This window comes from Cnephaeus nilssonii, assembly GCF_951640355.1.
Source record: "Cnephaeus nilssonii genome assembly, chromosome: 16".
Lineage (NCBI taxonomy): Eukaryota > Metazoa > Chordata > Mammalia > Chiroptera > Vespertilionidae > Cnephaeus > Cnephaeus nilssonii.
This window is the reverse complement of record NC_137087.1, coordinates 165,133-187,248: the sequence shown is the minus strand read 5'-3', so window position 1 is coordinate 187,248 and position 22,116 is coordinate 165,133.

Below are 22,116 nucleotides of genomic sequence, written 5' to 3'. Positions count from 1 at the left end.
AATATCATAGAATTTTGTGAGAACAAGTGGAAAACCATCAAAATGTAAGTGTCTAGTCTTGAAAGGATGTTGTACACTGCAGAAATCCTTGAAATAGAGTTAGTTCACAGGAAACCAGTGTTGGAAACCACCAGAATTCACTGAAAAGTAGTACTCAACTGTAAAACAGTTGAAAGACAAGTGTATATAGCTTCTCAAGTTCAGAGAAGAGTGTATAAAGTTGTTTTTACATGTGGTGAAGTCCCACAAGTAGAGCAGAAGGCCCATTATAGGACACTGCAAGAAAGCATTAGTAATTCATAGCAAATACTAAAGAATATTACAGAATTGTGAGAGAACATGTGGAAAAACCATGAAAATGTAAGTCTCTAGTCTAGAAAGGATGTTGTACACGGCAGAAATACAGGAAATAGAGTTAGTTCACATGAAACCAGTGTTTGAAACCACTAGAATTCACTGAAAAGTAGCATTCAAGTATAAAACAGTTGGGAAACAAGATTATATAGCTTCTCAAGTTCAGAGAAGGTGTATAAAGTTGTTTCTACATGTGGTGAAGTGACACAATTAGAGCAGAAGGCCTATTATAGGACACTGCAAGAAAGCAGTAGTAATTCATAGCAAATACTAATGAATATCACAGAATTGTGAGAGAACACGTGGAAAAGACATCAAAATGTAAGTGTCTAGTCTAGAAAGGATGGTGTACACTGCAGAAATACTTGCAATAGAGCTAGTGTACATGAAACCAGTGTTTTAAATCACTGGAATTCACTGAAAAGTTGCATTCAACTTTAAAACCATTGATAGACAAGTGTACATAGCTTCTCAAGTTCAGAGAAGTGTGTATAAAGTTGTTCGTACAAGTAGTGAAGTTTCACAAGTAGAGCAGAAGGACAATTATAGGACACTGCAAGAAACTAGTAGTAATTCAGAGCAAATACTAATGAATATCACAGAATTGTGAGAGAACAAGTGGAAAAGACATCAAACTGTAAGTCTAAAGTCTAGAAAGGATGTTGTGCACTGCAGAAATCCTGGAAATAGAGCAAGGGCACATTTACCCGGTATTTGAAACCACTAGAATTCACTGAAAATTACCAATAAACTGTAAATCATACATGGGAAGCAAGTGTATATTGCTTGTATACTTCATAGAAGAGTGTATAAAGGTGTTTGTACAATGCAGGTAAGTCTGGTAACTGTAGCAGAAAGACAATTGTAAGACATTGTAAGAAAGTATAGGAACTACCTGAAAAATAGCAGTGAATTGAACAGAATAGTGAGAGAGCAAGTGGAAAGGAGATCACCATGTTAGGATACATTAATGAATGTTTTCGTTCAATACGGGAAATCCGAGAATAGAGCAAAGAGCACATTTAAGAAGCTTTGGAAACTACTAAAATTAACTCAAAGTAGCATTAACGTGTAAAACAGTTGATAGACAAGTGCATATAATTTTCAAGTTCAGAGAAGAGTGTATAAAGTTGTTTGTTCATGTGGTGAAGTCCCATCAGTAGAGCAAAAGGCCAATTATAGGACACTGCAAGAAAGCAGTAGTAATTCAGAGCAAATAATAATGAATATATCAGAATTGTGAGAGAACAAGTGGAAAAGACATCAGAATGTAAGTCTCTAGTCTAGAAAGGATGTTGTACACTGCAGAAATCCTGGAAATAGTTAGTTCACATGAAACCAGTGTTTGAAACCACCAGAATTCACTGAAAAGTAGTATTCAACTTTAAAACAGTTGAGAAACAAGTGTATATAGCTTCTCAAGTTCAGAGAAGAGTGTATAAAGTTGTTTCTACGTTTGGTGAAGTCCCACAAGTAGAGCAGAAGGCCAATTATAGCACACTCCAAGAAACCAGTAGTAATTCAGAGCAAATACTAATGAATATAACAGAATTGTGAGAGAACATTTGGAAAACCATCAAAATGTAAGTGTCTAGTTTAGAAAGGATGTTGTAAACGGCAGAAATCCAGGAAAAGGAGTTAGTTCACATGAAACCAGTGTTTGAAACCACTAGAATTCACTGAAAAGTAGCATTCAAGTGTAAAACAGTTGGGAAACAAGTGTATATAGCTTCTCAAGTTCAGAGAAGAATGTATAATGTTGTTTGTACTTGTGGAGAAGTCCCACAAGTAGAGCAGAAGGCCCATTATAGGACACAGCTAGAAATCAGTACTAATTAAGAGCAAATACTAATGAATATCACAGAATTGTGAGAGTACAAGTGGAAAACCATCAAAATGTAAGTCTCTAGACTAGTAAGGATGTTGTGCACTGCAGAAATTCTTAAAATAGAGTTAGTTCACAGGAAACCAGTGTTTGAAACCACCAGAATTCACTGAAAAGTATTATTCAACTGTAAAACAGTTGAAAGACAAGTGTTTATAGCTTCTCAAGTTCAGAGAAGAGTGTATAAAGTTGTTTCTACATGTGGTGAAGTCCCACAAGTAGAGCAGAAGGCCCATTATAGGACACAGCTAGAAATCAGTAGTAATTCAGAGCAAATACTAATGAATATCATAGAATTTTGTGAGAACAATTGGAAAACCATCAAAATGTAAGTTTCTAGTTTAGAAAGGATGTTGTACACTGCAGAAATCCTGGAAATAGAGTTAGTTCACATGCAACCAGTGTTTGAAACCACTAGAATTCACTGAAAAGTAGCATTCAACTGTAATACAGTTGAAAGACAAGTGTATATAGCTTCTTAAGTTCAGAGAAGAGTGTTTGAAGTTGTTTCTTCATGTGGTGAAGTCTAACAAGTAGAGAAGAAGGCCCATTATAGGACAAAGCTATAAATCAGTAGTAATTCAGTGCAAATACTAATGAATATCATAGAATTTTGTGAGAACAAGTGGAAAACCATCAAAATGTAAGTGTCTAGTCTTGAAAGGATGTTGTACACTGCAGAAATCCTTGAAATAGAGTTAGTTCACAGGAAACCAGTGTTGGAAACCACCAGAATTCACTGAAAAGTAGTACTCAACTGTAAAACAGTTGAAAGACAAGTTTATATAGCTTCTCTAGTTCAGAGAAGAGTGTATAAAGTTGTTTTTACATGTGGTGAAGTCCCACAAGTAAAGCAGAAGGCCCATTATAGGACACTGCAAGAAAGCAGTAGTAATTCATAGCAAATACTAATGAATATCACAGAATTGTGAGAGAACACGTGGAAAAGACATCAAAATGTAAGTGTCTAGTCTAGAAAGGATGGTGTACACTGCAGAAATACTTGCAATAGAGCTAGTGTACATGAAACCAGTGTTTTAAATCACTGGAATTCACTGAAAAGTTGCATTCAACTTTAAAACCATTGATAGACAAGTGTACATAGCTTCTCAAGTTCAGAGAAGTGTGTATAAAGTTGTTCGTACAAGTAGTGAAGTTTCACAAGTAGAGCAGAAGGACAATTATAGGACACTGCAAGAAACTAGTAGTAATTCAGAGCAAATACTAATGAATATCACAGAATTGTGAGAGAACAAGTGGAAAAGACATCAAACTGTAAGTCTAAAGTCTAGAAAGGATGTTGTGCACTGCAGAAATCCTGGAAATAGAGCAAGGGCACATTTACCCGGTATTTGAAACCACTAGAATTCACTGAAAATTACCAATAAACTGTAAATCATACATGGGAAGCAAGTGTATATTGCTTGTATACTTCATAGAAGAGTGTATAAAGGTGTTTGTACAATGCAGGTAAGTCTGGTAACTGTAGCAGAAAGACAATTGTAAGACATTGTAAGAAAGTATAGGAACTACCTGAAAAATAGCAGTGAATTGAACAGAATAGTGAGAGAGCAAGTGGAAAGGAGATCACCATGTTAGGATACATTAATGAATGTTTTCGTTCAATACGGGAAATCCGAGAATAGAGCAAAGAGCACATTTAAGAAGCTTTGGAAACTACTAAAATTAACTCAAAGTAGCATTAACGTGTAAAACAGTTGATAGACAAGTGCATATAATTTTCAAGTTCAGAGAAGAGTGTATAAAGTTGTTTGTTCATGTGGTGAAGTCCCATCAGTAGAGCAAAAGGCCAATTATAGGACACTGCAAGAAAGCAGTAGTAATTCAGAGCAAATAATAATGAATATATCAGAATTGTGAGAGAACAAGTGGAAAAGACATCAGAATGTAAGTCTCTAGTCTAGAAAGGATGTTGTACACTGCAGAAATCCTGGAAATAGTTAGTTCACATGAAACCAGTGTTTGAAACCACCAGAATTCACTGAAAAGTAGTATTCAACTTTAAAACAGTTGAGAAACAAGTGTATATAGCTTCTCAAGTTCAGAGAAGAGTGTATAAAGTTGTTTCTACGTTTGGTGAAGTCCCACAAGTAGAGCAGAAGGCCAATTATAGCACACTCCAAGAAACCAGTAGTAATTCAGAGCAAATACTAATGAATATAACAGAATTGTGAGAGAACATTTGGAAAACCATCAAAATGTAAGTGTCTAGTTTAGAAAGGATGTTGTAAACGGCAGAAATCCAGGAAAAGGAGTTAGTTCACATGAAACCAGTGTTTGAAACCACTAGAATTCACTGAAAAGTAGCATTCAAGTGTAAAACAGTTGGGAAACAAGTGTATATAGCTTCTCAAGTTCAGAGAAGAATGTATAATGTTGTTTGTACTTGTGGAGAAGTCCCACAAGTAGAACAGAAGGCCCATTATAGGACACAGCTAGAAATCAGTACTAATTAAGAGCAAATACTAATGAATATCACAGAATTGTGAGAGTACAAGTGGAAAACCATCAAAATGTAAGTCTCTAGACTAGTAAGGATGTTGTGCACTGCAGAAATTCTTAAAATAGAGTTAGTTCACAGGAAACCAGTGTTTGAAACCACCAGAATTCACTGAAAAGTATTATTCAACTGTAAAACAGTTGAAAGACAAGTGTTTATAGCTTCTCAAGTTCAGAGAAGAGTGTATAAAGTTGTTTCTACATGTGGTGAAGTCCCACAAGGAGAAAAGAAGGCCCATTATGGGAAACAGCTAGAAATCAGTAGTCATTCAGAGCAAATACTAATGAATATCACAGAATAGTGAGAGAACAAGTGTAAAAGACATCAAAATTTAAGTCTCTAGACTGCAAAGGATGTTGTACACTGCAGAAATCCTTGAACTAGAGTTAGTTCACATGAATCCAGTGTTTCAAACCACCATAATTCACTGAAAAGTAGTATTTAAATGTAAAACAGTTGAAAGACAAGTTTATATAGCTTCTCAAGTTCAGAGAATAGTGTATAATGTTGTTTCTACATGTGGTGAAGTCCCACAAGTAGAAACGAAGGCCCATTATGGGAAACAGCTAGAAATCAGTAGTCATTCAGAGCCAATACTAATGAATATCCCAGAATAGTGAGAGAACAAGTGTAAAAGACATCAAAGTGTATGTCTGTAGTATAGAAAGGATGTTGTACACGGCAGAAATCCTTGAAATAGAGTTAGTTCACATGAAACCAGTGTTTGAAACCACCAGAATTCACTGAAAAGTAGTATTCAACTGTAAAACAGTTGAAAGACAAGTTTATATAGCTTCACAAGTTCAGAGAAGACTGTATAAAGTTATTTCTACATGTGGTGAAGTCCCACAAGTATACCAGAAGGCCTATTATACGACACTGCAAGAAAGCATTACTAATTCAGAGCAAATACTAATGAATATCACAGAATAGTGAGAAAACAATTGTAAAAGACATCAAAATGACAGTGTCTAGTCTAGAAAGGATGTTGTACACTGCAGAAATCCTTGAAATAGAGTTAGTTCACATGAAACCAGTGTTTGAAACCACCAGAATTCACTGAAAAGTAGTATTCAACTGTAAATCAGTTGAAAGACAAGTTTATATAGCTTCGCAAGTTCAGAGAAGAGTGTATAAAGTTGTTTCTACATGTGGTGAAGGCCCACAACAATACCATAAGGCCCATTATAGGGCACTGCAAGAAAGTAGTAGTAATTCAGAGTAAATACTAATGAATATCACAGAATAGTGAGAGAACAAGTGTAAAAGACATCAAAATGTAAGTCTCTAGTCTAGAAAGATGTTGTACACTGCAGAAATCCTTTAAATAGAATTAGTTCACATGAAACCAGTGTTTGAAACCACCTGAAGTCACTGAATAGTAGTATTCCACTGGAAAACAGTTGAAAGACAAGTGTATATAGCTTCGCAAGTTCAGAGAAGACTGTAAAAGTTGTTTCTACATGTGGTGAAGGCCCACAACACTACCAGAAGGCCCATTATAGGACACTGCAAGAAAGCAGTAGTAATTCAGAGTAAATACTAATAAATATCACAGAATAGTGAGAGAACAAGTGTAAAAGACATCAAAATGTAAGTCTCTAGTCTAGAAAGATGTTGTACACTGCAGAAATCCTTGAAATAGAATTAGTTCACAGGAAACCAGTGTTTGAAACCACCAGAAGTCACTGAATAGTAGTATTCCACTGTAAAACAGTTGAAAGACAAGTGTATATAGCTTCTCAAGTTCAGAGAAGAGTGTATAAAGTTGTTTCTACATGTGGTGAAGTCCCACAAGTAGAAAAGAAGGCCCATTATGGGAAACAGCTAGAAATCAGTAGCCATTCAGAGCAAATACTAATGAATATCACAGAATAGTAAGAGAACAAGTGTAAAAGACATCAAAATGAAAGTGTCTAGTCTAGAAGGGATGTTGTACACTGCAGAAATCCTTGAATGAGAGTTACTTCACAAGAAAACAGTGTTTCAACCCACTAGAATTCACTGAAAAGTAGTATTCAAGTGTAAAACAGTTGAAAGACAAGTGTATATAGCTTCACAAGTTCAGAGAAGAGTGTATAAAGTTGTTTCTACATGTGGTGAAGTCCCACAAGTAGAAAAGAAGGCCCATTATAGGAAACAGCTAGAAATCAGTAGTCATTCAGAGCAAATACTAATGAATATCACAGAATAGTGAGAGAACAAGTGTAAAAGACATCAAAATGTAAGTCTCTAGTCTAGAAAGGATGTTGTACACGGCAGAAATCCTTGAAATAGAGTTAGTTCACATGAAACCAGTGTTTGAAACCACCAGAATTCACTGAAAAGTAGTATTCAACTGTAAAACAGTTGAAAGACAAGTTTATATAGCTTCACAAGTTCAGAGAAGAGTGTATAAAGTTATTTCTACTTGTGGTGAAGTCCCACAAGTATACCAGAAGGCCTATTATAGGACACTGCAAGAAAGCATTACTAATTCAGAGCAAATACTAATGAATATCACAGAATAGTGAGAGAAGAAGTGTAAAAGACATCAAAATGTAAGTCTCTAGTCTAGAAAGGATGTTGTACACTGCAGAAATCCTTGAAAGAGAGTTACTTCACAAGAAAACAGTGTTTCAACCCACTAGAATTCAGTGAAAAGTAGTATTCAACTGTAAAACAGTTGAAAGACAACTGTATATAGCTTCTCAAGTTCAGAGAAGAGTGTATAAAGTTGTTTCTACATGTGGAGAAGTCCCACAAGTAGAAAAGAAGGCCCATTATAGGAAACAGCTAGAAATCAGTAGTCATTCAGAGTAAATACTAATGAATATCACAGAATAGTGAGAGAACAAGTGTAAAAGACATCAAAATGTAAGTCTCTCGTCTAGAAAGGATGTTATACACTGCAGAAATACTGGAAATAGAGTTAGTTCACATGAAACCAGTGTTTGAAACCACCAGAATTCACTGAAAAGTAGTATTCAACTGAAAAACAGTTGAAAGGCAAGTGTATATAGCTTCTCAAGTTCAGAGAAGAGTGTATAAAGATGTTTCTACCTGTCGTGAAGTCCCACAAGTAGAATAGAAGGCCCATTATGGGAAACAGCTAGAAATCAGTAGCCATTCAGAGCCAATACTAATGAATATCACAGAATAGTGAGACAACAAGTGTAAAAGACATCAAAATGTAAGTTTCTAGTCTAGAAAGGATGTTATACACTACAGAAATCCTTGAAATAGAGTTACTTCACAAGAAAACAGTGTTTGAAACCACCAGAATTCACTGAAAAATAGTATTCAACTGTAAAACAGTTGAAAGACAAGTGTATATAGCTTCACAAGTTCAGAGAAGAGTGTATAAAGTTGTTTCTACATGAGGTGAAGTCCCACAAGTAGAGCAGAAGGCCCATTATAGGAAACAGCTAGAAATCAGTAGTCTTTCAGAGCAAATACTAATGAATATCACAGAATAGTGAGAGAACAAGTGTAAAAGACATCAAAGTGTAAGTCTCTAGTCTAGAAAGGATGTTGTACACTGCACAAATCCTTGAAATAGAGTTAGTTCACATGAAACCAGTGTTTGAAACCACCAGAATTCACTGAAAAGTAGTATTCAACTGTAAAAGAGTTTAAAGACAAGTGTATATAGCTTCTCAAGTTCAGAGAAGAGTGTATAAAGATGTTTCTACCTGTCGTGAAGTCCCACAAGTAGAATAGAAGGCCCATTATAGGAAACAGCTAGAAATCAGTTGTAATTCAGAGGAAATACTAATGAATATCATAGAATTGTGTGAGAAGAAGTGGAAAACCATCAAAATGTAAGTGTCTAGTCTAGAAAGGTTGTTGTGCACTGCAGGAATCCTGGAAATAGAGTTAGTTTACATGAAACCAGTGTTTGAAACCACTAGAATTCACTGAAAAGTAGCATTCAACTGTAAAACAGTTGGGAAACAAGTGTATATAGCTTCTCAAGTACAGAGCAGAATTTATAATGTTGTTTGTACTTGTGGAGAAGTCCCACAAGTAGAGCAGAATGCCCATTATAGGAAACAGCTAAAAATAATACTAATTCAGAGCAAATACTAATGAATATCATTGAATTGTGTGAGAACAAGTGGAAAACCATCAAAATGTAAGTGTCTAGTTGAGAAAGGATGTTGTACACTGCAGAAATCATTGAAATAGAGGTAGTTGACATGATACAAGTGTTTGAAACCAGCAGAATTCACTGAAAAGTAGTATTGAACTGGAAAACAGTTGAAAGACAAGTGTATATAGCTACTCAAGGTTAGAGAAGATTGTATAAAGTTGTTTCTACATGTGGTGAAGTTCCACAAGTAGAGCAGAAGGCCCATTATAGGACACAGCAGGAAATCAGTAGTAATTCAGAGCAAATACTAATGAATATCATAGAATTTTGTGAGAACAATTGGAAAACCATCAAAATGTAAGTGTCTAGTCTAGAAAAGATGTTGTACAGTTCAGAAATCCTGGAAATAGAGTTAGTTCACATGAAACCAGTGTTGGAAATCACTAGAATTCACTGAAAAGTAGCATTCAACTGTAAAACAGTTGAAAGACAAGTGTTATAAAGTTGTTTCTACGTTTGGTGAAGTCCCACATGTAGAGCAGAAGGCCCATTATAGGACAGTGGAAGAAAGCAGTAGTAATTCATAGCAAATACTAAAGAATATCACAGAATTGTGAGAGAACATGTGGAAAACCATCAAAATGTAAGTGTCTAGTTTAGAAAGGATGTTGTACACGGCAGAAATCCAGGAAAAGGAGTTAGTTCATATGAAACCAGTGTTTGAAACCACTAGAATTCACTGAAAAGTAGCATTCAAGTGTAAAACAGTTGGGAAACAAGTGTATATAGCTTCTCAAGTTCAGAGAAGAATGTATAATGTTGTTTGTACTTGTGGAGAAGTCCCACAAGTAGAACAGAATGCCCATTATAGGAAACAGCTAAAAATAATACTAATTCAGAGCAAATACTAATGAATATCATTGAATTGTGTGATAACAAGTGGAAAACCATCAAAATGTAAGTGTCTAGTCGAGAAAAGATGTTGTAAACTGCAGAAATCCTAGAAATAGAGTTAGTTCACATGAAACCAGTGTTTGAAACCACTAGAATTCACTGAAAAGTAGTATTGAACTGGAAAAAAGTTGAAAGACAAGTGTATATAGCTTCTTAAGTTCAGAGAAGAGTGTATAAAGTTGTTTTTACATGTGGTGAAGTCTCACAAGTAGAGAAGAAGGCCCATTATAGGACAAAGCTAGAAATCAGTAGTAATTCAGAGCAAATACTAATGAATATCAGAGAATTGTGTGAGAACAAGTGGAAAACAATCCTAATGTAAGTGTCTAGTCTAGAAAGGATGTTGTACAGTGCAGAAATCCTTGAAATAGAGTTAGTTCACAGGAAACCAGTGTTGGAAACCACCAGAATTCACTGAAAAGTAGTATTCAACTGTAAAACATTTGAAAGACAAGTGTATATAGCTTCTCAAGTTCAGAGAAGAGTGTATAAAGTTGTTTTTACATGTGGTGAAGTCCCACAAGTAGAGCAGAAGGCCCATTATAGGACACTGAAAGAAAGCAGTAGTAATTCATAGCAAATACTAAAGAATATTACAGAATTGTGAGAGAACATGTGGAAAAACCATCAAAATGTAAGTCTCTAGTCTAGAAAGGATGTTGTACACGGCAGAAATACAGGAAATAGAGTTAGTTCACATGAAACCAGTGTTTGAAACCACTAGAATTCACTGAAAAGTAGCATTCAAGTATAAAACAGTTGGGAAACAAGATTATATAGCTTCTCAAGTTCAGAGAAGGTGTATAATGTTGTTTCTACATGTGGTGAAGTGACACAATTAGAGCAGAAGGCCTATTATAGGACACTGCAAGAAAGCAGTAGTAATTCATAGCAAATACTAATGAATATCACAGAATTGTGAGAGAACAAGTGGAAAAGACATCAAACTGTAAGTCTAAAGTCTAGAAAGGATGTTGTGCACTGCAGAAATCCTGGAAATAGAGCAAGGGCACATTTACCCGGTATTTGAAACCACTAGAATTCACTGAAAATTACCAATAAACTGTAAATCATACATGGGAAGCAAGTGTATATTGCTTGTATACTTCATAGAAGAGTGTATAAAGGTGTTTGTACAATGCAGGTAAGTCTGGTAACTGTAGCAGAAAGACAATTGTAAGACATTGTAAGAAAGTATAGGAACTACCTGAAAAATAGCAGTGAATTGAACAGAATAGTGAGAGAGCAAGTGGAAAGGAGATCACCATGTTAGGATACATTAATGAATGTTTTCGTTCAATACGGGAAATCCGAGAATAGAGCAAAGAGCACATTTAAGAAGCTTTGGAAACTACTAAAATTAACTCAAAGTAGCATTAACGTGTAAAACAGTTGATAGACAAGTGCATATAATTTTCAAGTTCAGAGAAGAGTGTATAAAGTTGTTTGTTCATGTGGTGAAGTCCCATCAGTAGAGCAAAAGGCCAATTATAGGACACTGCAAGAAAGCAGTAGTAATTCAGAGCAAATAATAATGAATATATCAGAATTGTGAGAGAACAAGTGGAAAAGACATCAGAATGTAAGTCTCTAGTCTAGAAAGGATGTTGTACACTGCAGAAATCCTGGAAATAGTTAGTTCACATGAAACCAGTGTTTGAAACCACCAGAATTCACTGAAAAGTAGTATTCAACTTTAAAACAGTTGAGAAACAAGTGTATATAGCTTCTCAAGTTCAGAGAAGAGTGTATAAAGTTGTTTCTACGTTTGGTGAAGTCCCACAAGTAGAGCAGAAGGCCAATTATAGCACACTCCAAGAAACCAGTAGTAATTCAGAGCAAATACTAATGAATATAACAGAATTGTGAGAGAACATTTGGAAAACCATCAAAATGTAAGTGTCTAGTTTAGAAAGGATGTTGTAAACGGCAGAAATCCAGGAAAAGGAGTTAGTTCACATGAAACCAGTGTTTGAAACCACTAGAATTCACTGAAAAGTAGCATTCAAGTGTAAAACAGTTGGGAAACAAGTGTATATAGCTTCTCAAGTTCAGAGAAGAATGTATAATGTTGTTTGTACTTGTGGAGAAGTCCCACAAGTAGAGCAGAAGGCCCATTATAGGACACAGCTAGAAATCAGTACTAATTAAGAGCAAATACTAATGAATATCACAGAATTGTGAGAGTACAAGTGGAAAACCATCAAAATGTAAGTCTCTAGACTAGTAAGGATGTTGTGCACTGCAGAAATTCTTAAAATAGAGTTAGTTCACAGGAAACCAGTGTTTGAAACCACCAGAATTCACTGAAAAGTATTATTCAACTGTAAAACAGTTGAAAGACAAGTGTTTATAGCTTCTCAAGTTCAGAGAAGAGTGTATAAAGTTGTTTCTACATGTGGTGAAGTCCCACAAGTAGAGCAGAAGGCCCATTATAGGACACAGCTAGAAATCAGTAGTAATTCAGAGCAAATACTAATGAATATCATAGAATTTTGTGAGAACAATTGGAAAACCATCAAAATGTAAGTTTCTAGTTTAGAAAGGATGTTGTACACTGCAGAAATCCTGGAAATAGAGTTAGTTCACATGCAACCAGTGTTTGAAACCACTAGAATTCACTGAAAAGTAGCATTCAACTGTAATACAGTTGAAAGACAAGTGTATATAGCTTCTTAAGTTCAGAGAAGAGTGTTTGAAGTTGTTTCTTCATGTGGTGAAGTCTAACAAGTAGAGAAGAAGGCCCATTATAGGACAAAGCTATAAATCAGTAGTAATTCAGTGCAAATACTAATGAATATCATAGAATTTTGTGAGAACAAGTGGAAAACCATCAAAATGTAAGTGTCTAGTCTTGAAAGGATGTTGTACACTGCAGAAATCCTTGAAATAGAGTTAGTTCACAGGAAACCAGTGTTGGAAACCACCAGAATTCACTGAAAAGTAGTACTCAACTGTAAAACAGTTGAAAGACAAGTGTATATAGCTTCTCAAGTTCAGAGAAGAGTGTATAAAGTTGTTTTTACATGTGGTGAAGTCCCACAAGTAGAGCAGAAGGCCCATTATAGGACACTGCAAGAAAGCATTAGTAATTCATAGCAAATACTAAAGAATATTACAGAATTGTGAGAGAACATGTGGAAAAACCATGAAAATGTAAGTCTCTAGTCTAGAAAGGATGTTGTACACGGCAGAAATACAGGAAATAGAGTTAGTTCACATGAAACCAGTGTTTGAAACCACTAGAATTCACTGAAAAGTAGCATTCAAGTATAAAACAGTTGGGAAACAAGATTATATAGCTTCTCAAGTTCAGAGAAGGTGTATAAAGTTGTTTCTACATGTGGTGAAGTGACACAATTAGAGCAGAAGGCCTATTATAGGACACTGCAAGAAAGCAGTAGTAATTCATAGCAAATACTAATGAATATCACAGAATTGTGAGAGAACACGTGGAAAAGACATCAAAATGTAAGTGTCTAGTCTAGAAAGGATGGTGTACACTGCAGAAATACTTGCAATAGAGCTAGTGTACATGAAACCAGTGTTTTAAATCACTGGAATTCACTGAAAAGTTGCATTCAACTTTAAAACCATTGATAGACAAGTGTACATAGCTTCTCAAGTTCAGAGAAGTGTGTATAAAGTTGTTCGTACAAGTAGTGAAGTTTCACAAGTAGAGCAGAAGGACAATTATAGGACACTGCAAGAAACTAGTAGTAATTCAGAGCAAATACTAATGAATATCACAGAATTGTGAGAGAACAAGTGGAAAAGACATCAAACTGTAAGTCTAAAGTCTAGAAAGGATGTTGTGCACTGCAGAAATCCTGGAAATAGAGCAAGGGCACATTTACCCGGTATTTGAAACCACTAGAATTCACTGAAAATTACCAATAAACTGTAAATCATACATGGGAAGCAAGTGTATATTGCTTGTATACTTCATAGAAGAGTGTATAAAGGTGTTTGTACAATGCAGGTAAGTCTGGTAACTGTAGCAGAAAGACAATTGTAAGACATTGTAAGAAAGTATAGGAACTACCTGAAAAATAGCAGTGAATTGAACAGAATAGTGAGAGAGCAAGTGGAAAGGAGATCACCATGTTAGGATACATTAATGAATGTTTTCGTTCAATACGGGAAATCCGAGAATAGAGCAAAGAGCACATTTAAGAAGCTTTGGAAACTACTAAAATTAACTCAAAGTAGCATTAACGTGTAAAACAGTTGATAGACAAGTGCATATAATTTTCAAGTTCAGAGAAGAGTGTATAAAGTTGTTTGTTCATGTGGTGAAGTCCCATCAGTAGAGCAAAAGGCCAATTATAGGACACTGCAAGAAAGCAGTAGTAATTCAGAGCAAATAATAATGAATATATCAGAATTGTGAGAGAACAAGTGGAAAAGACATCAGAATGTAAGTCTCTAGTCTAGAAAGGATGTTGTACACTGCAGAAATCCTGGAAATAGTTAGTTCACATGAAACCAGTGTTTGAAACCACCAGAATTCACTGAAAAGTAGTATTCAACTTTAAAACAGTTGAGAAACAAGTGTATATAGCTTCTCAAGTTCAGAGAAGAGTGTATAAAGTTGTTTCTACGTTTGGTGAAGTCCCACAAGTAGAGCAGAAGGCCAATTATAGCACACTCCAAGAAACCAGTAGTAATTCAGAGCAAATACTAATGAATATAACAGAATTGTGAGAGAACATTTGGAAAACCATCAAAATGTAAGTGTCTAGTTTAGAAAGGATGTTGTAAACGGCAGAAATCCAGGAAAAGGAGTTAGTTCACATGAAACCAGTGTTTGAAACCACTAGAATTCACTGAAAAGTAGCATTCAAGTGTAAAACAGTTGGGAAACAAGTGTATATAGCTTCTCAAGTTCAGAGAAGAATGTATAATGTTGTTTGTACTTGTGGAGAAGTCCCACAAGTAGAGCAGAAGGCCCATTATAGGACACAGCTAGAAATCAGTACTAATTAAGAGCAAATACTAATGAATATCACAGAATTGTGAGAGTACAAGTGGAAAACCATCAAAATGTAAGTCTCTAGACTAGTAAGGATGTTGTGCACTGCAGAAATTCTTAAAATAGAGTTAGTTCACAGGAAACCAGTGTTTGAAACCACCAGAATTCACTGAAAAGTATTATTCAACTGTAAAACAGTTGAAAGACAAGTGTTTATAGCTTCTCAAGTTCAGAGAAGAGTGTATAAAGTTGTTTCTACATGTGGTGAAGTCCCACAAGTAGAGCAGAAGGCCCATTATAGGACACAGCTAGAAATCAGTAGTAATTCAGAGCAAATACTAATGAATATCATAGAATTTTGTGAGAACAATTGGAAAACCATCAAAATGTAAGTTTCTAGTTTAGAAAGGATGTTGTACACTGCAGAAATCCTGGAAATAGAGTTAGTTCACATGCAACCAGTGTTTGAAACCACTAGAATTCACTGAAAAGTAGCATTCAACTGTAATACAGTTGAAAGACAAGTGTATATAGCTTCTTAAGTTCAGAGAAGAGTGTTTGAAGTTGTTTCTTCATGTGGTGAAGTCTAACAAGTAGAGAAGAAGGCCCATTATAGGACAAAGCTATAAATCAGTAGTAATTCAGTGCAAATACTAATGAATATCATAGAATTTTGTGAGAACAAGTGGAAAACCATCAAAATGTAAGTGTCTAGTCTTGAAAGGATGTTGTACACTGCAGAAATCCTTGAAATAGAGTTAGTTCACAGGAAACCAGTGTTGGAAACCACCAGAATTCACTGAAAAGTAGTACTCAACTGTAAAACAGTTGAAAGACAAGTTTATATAGCTTCTCTAGTTCAGAGAAGAGTGTATAAAGTTGTTTTTACATGTGGTGAAGTCCCACAAGTAAAGCAGAAGGCCCATTATAGGACACTGCAAGAAAGCAGTAGTAATTCATAGCAAATACTAATGAATATCACAGAATTGTGAGAGAACACGTGGAAAAGACATCAAAATGTAAGTGTCTAGTCTAGAAAGGATGGTGTACACTGCAGAAATACTTGCAATAGAGCTAGTGTACATGAAACCAGTGTTTTAAATCACTGGAATTCACTGAAAAGTTGCATTCAACTTTAAAACCATTGATAGACAAGTGTACATAGCTTCTCAAGTTCAGAGAAGTGTGTATAAAGTTGTTCGTACAAGTAGTGAAGTTTCACAAGTAGAGCAGAAGGACAATTATAGGACACTGCAAGAAACTAGTAGTAATTCAGAGCAAATACTAATGAATATCACAGAATTGTGAGAGAACAAGTGGAAAAGACATCAAACTGTAAGTCTAAAGTCTAGAAAGGATGTTGTGCACTGCAGAAATCCTGGAAATAGAGCAAGGGCACATTTACCCGGTATTTGAAACCACTAGAATTCACTGAAAATTACCAATAAACTGTAAATCATACATGGGAAGCAAGTGTATATTGCTTGTATACTTCATAGAAGAGTGTATAAAGGTGTTTGTACAATGCAGGTAAGTCTGGTAACTGTAGCAGAAAGACAATTGTAAGACATTGTAAGAAAGTATAGGAACTACCTGAAAAATAGCAGTGAATTGAACAGAATAGTGAGAGAGCAAGTGGAAAGGAGATCACCATGTTAGGATACATTAATGAATGTTTTCGTTCAATACGGGAAATCCGAGAATAGAGCAAAGAGCACATTTAAGAAGCTTTGGAAACTACTAAAATTAACTCAAAGTAGCATTAACGTGTAAAACAGTTGATAGACAAGTGCATATAATTTTCAAGTTCAGAGAAGAGTGTATAAAGTTGTTTGTTCATGTGGTGAAGTCCCATCAGTAGAGCAAAAGGCCAATTATAGGACACTGCAAGAAAGCAGTAGTAATTCAGAGCAAATAATAATGAATATATCAGAATTGTGAGAGAACAAGTGGAAAAGACATCAGAATGTAAGTCTCTAGTCTAGAAAGGATGTTGTACACTGCAGAAATCCTGGAAATAGTTAGTTCACATGAAACCAGTGTTTGAAACCACCAGAATTCACTGAAAAGTAGTATTCAACTTTAAAACAGTTGAGAAACAAGTGTATATAGCTTCTCAAGTTCAGAGAAGAGTGTATAAAGTTGTTTCTACGTTTGGTGAAGTCCCACAAGTAGAGCAGAAGGCCAATTATAGCACACTCCAAGAAACCAGTAGTAATTCAGAGCAAATACTAATGAATATAACAGAATTGTGAGAGAACATTTGGAAAACCATCAAAATGTAAGTGTCTAGTTTAGAAAGGATGTTGTAAACGGCAGAAATCCAGGAAAAGGAGTTAGTTCACATGAAACCAGTGTTTGAAACCACTAGAATTCACTGAAAAGTAGCATTCAAGTGTAAAACAGTTGGGAAACAAGTGTATATAGCTTCTCAAGTTCAGAGAAGAATGTATAATGTTGTTTGTACTTGTGGAGAAGTCCCACAAGTAGAACAGAAGGCCCATTATAGGACACAGCTAGAAATCAGTACTAATTAAGAGCAAATACTAATGAATATCACAGAATTGTGAGAGTACAAGTGGAAAACCATCAAAATGTAAGTCTCTAGACTAGTAAGGATGTTGTGCACTGCAGAAATTCTTAAAATAGAGTTAGTTCACAGGAAACCAGTGTTTGAAACCACCAGAATTCACTGAAAAGTATTATTCAACTGTAAAACAGTTGAAAGACAAGTGTTTATAGCTTCTCAAGTTCAGAGAAGAGTGTATAAAGTTGTTTCTACATGTGGTGAAATCCCACAAGTAGAGCAGAAGGCCCATTATAGGACACAGCTAGAAATCAGTAGTAATTCAGAGCAAATACTAATGAATATCATAGAATTTTGTGAGAACAATTGGAAAACCATCAAAATGTAAGTTTCTAGTTTAGAAAGGATGTTGTACACTGCAGAAATCCTGGAAATAGAGTTAGTTCACATGCAACCAGTGTTTGAAACCACTAGAATTCACTGAAAAGTAGCATTCAACTGTAATACAGTTGAAAGACAAGTGTATATAGCTTCTTAAGTTCAGAGAAGAGTGTTTGAAGTTGTTTCTTCATGTGGTGAAGTCTAACAAGTAGAGAAGAAGGCCCATTATAGGACAAAGCTATAAATCAGTAGTAATTCAGTGCAAATACTAATGAATATCATAGAATTTTGTGAGAACAAGTGGAAAACCATCAAAATGTAAGTGTCTAGTCTTGAAAGGATGTTGTACACTGCAGAAATCCTTGAAATAGAGTTAGTTCACAGGAAACCAGTGTTGGAAACCACCAGAATTCACTGAAAAGTAGTACTCAACTGTAAAACAGTTGAAAGACAAGTTTATATAGCTTCTCTAGTTCAGAGAAGAGTGTATAAAGTTGTTTTTACATGTGGTGAAGTCCCACAAGTAAAGCAGAAGGCCCATTATAGGACACTGCAAGAAAGCAGTAGTAATTCATAGCAAATACTAATGAATATCACAGAATTGTGAGAGAACACGTGGAAAAGACATCAAAATGTAAGTGTCTAGTCTAGAAAGGATGGTGTACACTGCAGAAATACTTGCAATAGAGCTAGTGTACATGAAACCAGTGTTTTAAATCACTGGAATTCACTGAAAAGTTGCATTCAACTTTAAAACCATTGATAGACAAGTGTACATAGCTTCTCAAGTTCAGAGAAGTGTGTATAAAGTTGTTCGTACAAGTAGTGAAGTTTCACAAGTAGAGCAGAAGGACAATTATAGGACACTGCAAGAAACTAGTAGTAATTCAGAGCAAATACTAATGAATATCACAGAATTGTGAGAGAACAAGTGGAAAAGACATCAAACTGTAAGTCTAAAGTCTAGAAAGGATGTTGTGCACTGCAGAAATCCTGGAAATAGAGCAAGGGCACATTTACCCGGTATTTGAAACCACTAGAATTCACTGAAAATTACCAATAAACTGTAAATCATACATGGGAAGCAAGTGTATATTGCTTGTATACTTCATAGAAGAGTGTATAAAGGTGTTTGTACAATGCAGGTAAGTCTGGTAACTGTAGCAGAAAGACAATTGTAAGACATTGTAAGAAAGTATAGGAACTACCTGAAAAATAGCAGTGAATTGAACAGAATAGTGAGAGAGCAAGTGGAAAGGAGATCACCATGTTAGGATACATTAATGAATGTTTTCGTTCAATACGGGAAATCCGAGAATAGAGCAAAGAGCACATTTAAGAAGCTTTGGAAACTACTAAAATTAACTCAAAGTAGCATTAACGTGTAAAACAGTTGATAGACAAGTGCATATAATTTTCAAGTTCAGAGAAGAGTGTATAAAGTTGTTTGTTCATGTGGTGAAGTCCCATCAGTAGAGCAAAAGGCCAATTATAGGACACTGCAAGAAAGCAGTAGTAATTCAGAGCAAATAATAATGAATATATCAGAATTGTGAGAGAACAAGTGGAAAAGACATCAAAATGTAAGTCTCTAGTCTAGAAAGGATGTTGTACACTGCAGAAATCCTGGAAATAGTTAGTTCACATGAAACCAGTGTTTGAAACCACCAGAATTCACTGAAAAGTAGTATTCAACTTTAAAACAGTTGAGAAACAAGTGTATATAGCTTCTCAAATTCAGAGAACAGTGTATAAAGTTGTTTCTACGTTTGGTGAAGTCCCACATGTAGAGCAGAAGGCCCATTATAGGACAGTGGAAGAAAGCAGTAGTAATTCATAGCAAATACTAAAGAATATCACAGAATTGTGAGAGAACATGTGGAAAACCATCAAAATGTAAGTGTCTAGTTTAGAAAGGATGTTGTACACGGCAGAAATCCAGGAAAAGGAGTTAGTTCATATGAAACCAGTGTTTGAAACCACTAGAATTCACTGAAAAGTAGCATTCAAGTGTAAAACAGTTGGGAAACAAGTGTATATAGCTTCTCAAGTTCAGAGAAGAATGTATAATGTTGTTTGTACTTGTGGAGAAGTCCCACAAGTAGAACAGAATGCCCATTATAGGAAACAGCTAAAAATAATACTAATTCAGAGCAAATACTAATGAATATCATTGAATTGTGTGATAACAAGTGGAAAACCATCAAAATGTAAGTGTCTAGTCGAGAAAAGATGTTGTACACTGCAGAAATCCTAGAAATAGAGTTAGTTCACATGAAACCAGTGTTTGAAACCACTAGAATTCACTGAAAAGTAGTATTGAACTGGAAAAAAGTTGAAAGACAAGTGTATATAGCTTCTTAAGTTCAGAGAAGAGTGTATGAAGTTGTTTTTACATGTGGTGAAGTCTCACAAGTAGAGAAGAAGGCCCATTATAGGACAAAGCTAGAAATCAGTAGTAATTCAGAGCAAATACTAATGAATATCAGAGAATTGTGTGAGAACAAGTGGAAAACCATCCTAATGTAAGTGTCTAGTCTAGAAAGGATGTTGTACAGTGCAGAAATCCTTGAAATAGAGTTACTTCACAGGAAACCAGTGTTGGAAACCACCGGAATTCACTGAAAAGTAGTATTCAACTGTAAAACATTTGAAAGACAAGTGTATATAGCTTCTCAAGTTCAGAGAAGAGTGTATAAAGTTGTTTTTACATGTGGTGAAGTCCCACAAGTAGAGCAGAAGGCCCATTATAGGACACTGCAAGAAAGCAGTAGTAATTCATAGCAAATACTAAAGAATATTACAGAATTGTGAGAGAACATGTGGAAAAACCATGAAAATGTAAGTCTCTAGTCTAGAAAGGATGTTGTACACGGCAGAAATACAGGAAATAGAGTTAGTTCACATGAAACCAGTGTTTGAAACCACTAGAATTCACTGAAAAGTAGCATTCAAGTATAAAACAGTTGGGAAACAAGATTATATAGCTTCTCAAGTTCAGAGAAGGTGTATAAAGTTGTTTCTACATGTGGTGAAGTGACACAATTAGAGCAGAAGGCCTATTATAGGACACTGCAAGAAAGCAGTAGTAATTCATAGCAAATACTAATGAATATCACAGAATTGTGAGAGAACACGTGGAAAAGACATCAAAATGTAAGTGTCTAGTCTAGAAAGGATGGTGTACACTGCAGAAATACTTGCAATAGAGCTAGTGTACATGAAACCAGTGTTTTAAATCACTGGAATTCACTGAAAAGTTGCATTCAACTTTAAAACCATTGATAGACAAGTGTACATAGCTTCTCAAGTTCAGAGAAGTGTGTATAAAGTTGTTCGTACAAGTAGTGAAGTTTCACAAGTAGAGCAGAAGGACAATTATAGGACACTGCAAGAAACTAGTAGTAATTCAGAGCAAATACTAATGAATATCACAGAATTGTGAGAGAACAAGTGGAAAAGACATCAAACTGTAAGTCTAAAGTCTAGAAAGGATGTTGTGCACTGCAGAAATCCTGGAAATAGAGCAAGGGCACATTTACCCGGTATTTGAAACCACTAGAATTCACTGAAAATTACCAATAAACTGTAAACCATACATGGGAAGCAAGTGTATATTGCTTGTATACTTCATAGAAGAGTGTATAAAGGTGTTTGTACAATGCAGGTAAGTCTGGTAACTGTAGCAGAAAGACAATTGTAAGACATTGTAAGAAAGTATAGGAACTACCTGAAAAATAGCAGTGAATTGAACAGAATAGTGAGAGAGCAAGTGGAAAGGAGATCACCATGTTAGGATACATTAATGAATGTTTTCGTTCAATACGGGAAATCCGAGAATAGAGCAAAGAGCACATTTAAGAAGCTTTGGAAACTACTAAAATTAACTCAAAGTAGCATTAACGTGTAAAACAGTTGATAGACAAGTGCATATAATTTTCAAGTTCAGAGAAGAGTGTATAAAGTTGTTTGTTCATGTGGTGAAGTCCCATCAGTAGAGCAAAAGGCCAATTATAGGACACTGCAAGAAAGCAGTAGTAATTCAGAGCAAATAATAATGAATATATCAGAATTGTGAGAGAACAAGTGGAAAAGACATCAGAATGTAAGTCTCTAGTCTAGAAAGGATGTTGTACACTGCAGAAATCCTGGAAATAGTTAGTTCACATGAAACCAGTGTTTGAAACCACCAGAATTCACTGAAAAGTAGTATTCAACTTTAAAACAGTTGAGAAACAAGTGTATATAGCTTCTCAAATTCAGAGAACAGTGTATAAAGTTGTTTCTACGTTTGGTGAAGTCCCACATGTAGAGCAGAAGGCCCATTATAGGACAGTGGAAGAAAGCAGTAGTAATTCATAGCAAATACTAAAGAATATCACAGAATTGTGAGAGAACATGTGGAAAACCATCAAAATGTAAGTGTCTAGTTTAGAAAGGATGT